This window comes from Dipodomys spectabilis, unplaced genomic scaffold, assembly GCF_019054845.1.
Source record: "Dipodomys spectabilis isolate Male_0828 unplaced genomic scaffold, ASM1905484v1 ptg000057l, whole genome shotgun sequence".
Taxonomy (NCBI): Eukaryota; Metazoa; Chordata; class Mammalia; order Rodentia; family Heteromyidae; genus Dipodomys; species Dipodomys spectabilis.
The window spans coordinates 4,177,433-4,178,660 of record NW_024870734.1 but is presented as its reverse complement, the minus strand read 5'-3'; the positions used below and the strand labels follow the sequence as shown (position 1 = coordinate 4,178,660).

The 1,228-nt window shown below is 33.4% G+C and overlaps 1 non-coding gene across 1 annotated transcript; it reads right to left on the bottom strand.

Moving 5' to 3' along the window:
* Positions 1-742: 742 nt before the first annotated feature.
* Positions 743-849, bottom strand: LOC122108323. The gene has a single exon (XR_006147534.1). It is a non-coding gene; the product is annotated as a U6 spliceosomal RNA (small nuclear RNA).
* Positions 850-1,228: the final 379 nt, after the last annotated feature.

Sequence of the window (1,228 nt, the reverse complement as noted above, 5' to 3'; positions counted from 1 at the left end):
AACTTGTATCCCTATTGGAGTATTTTTTCCCTTCCCCTCCCCAAATTAGAGAAGCATACATACAAGATGTAAGTGCACCAACTTCAAATACAGAGAATACAGGGGTTATAGCGTGGGGAGAAACATACAAAGAAACAAAAAAATGACATTTCACATTATAAGTACGTTAGAAAAAATAGCAAGAAACAAAAAAACACTTGTATCCCTACTTGGGGTTCAATTTCTTTAACATCATCTTATCTGAGTATATGCACATATCTTTTGAACTTTTCTGCTTATCCCAGACATATATTCATTATTGAAAATAAGGGAAATCATGGGACCTAGGTTTCTTTGGACTTGGCTTACATCATTCAATAAATTTTTTTCCAAGTCTTTCCATTTCCTAACAAATTGGGCGATGTCATTTTTTCTGATGGAGGCATAGAATTCCATTGTGTATATATACCACATTTTCTTGATCCATTCATCTAATGGGGGCATCTGGGTTGGTCCCATATCTTAACTATCGTAAATAATGTTGCAATAACCATAGTTGTGCTGGTAGTTTTAGTATGATCTTGTTTATGATCATTTGGGTAAATCCCCAAAAGTGGGATTACTGTGTCATAGGGGAATTTTATGTGGAATCTTTTGAGGAACCTGCATACTGCTTTCCAAAGTAGATGAACAAGCTTACACTCCCACCAAGAATGCAGTACGGTTCCCTTGTGGCCACATACCTTTCAGCATCTGTTGTTGTAAAAATATGGAACGCTCCACAAATTTCTTTGTCATCCTTGCGCAGGGGGCATGCTAATCTTCTCTGTATCGTTCCAATGTTAGAGTATGTGATGCTAAATTGAACACAGAACATTTTTTATATATAAAGTATAATTTTTAGTCATTTTATTAAACTAGACAATTCAATAAAAAGTAAGTTCAGAAGAATTGTTGTGAAATTTTAGAATCATGTATGTCTTACATAAGCACACCTTTAAGAATAAAATCAAGATAGACATGCCAAAAACAAAATAATTCCAGATATTTGTAGTTCAAGAGATGTGTAGGAGGAGGAATTCAATTATTCTATACAAGGCACCTGTCAAAATGAACATTGCAGCAAGTGTTAAGGTTTTTGAAAAGTTTTAATGTTTTAAATATGGTTAATTTGGGGATTTTACTTATATATGCCAAAAATAGGACTGTTAGGCAGGTATAAAACTTTTCTATAAAGTATTTAAAATTT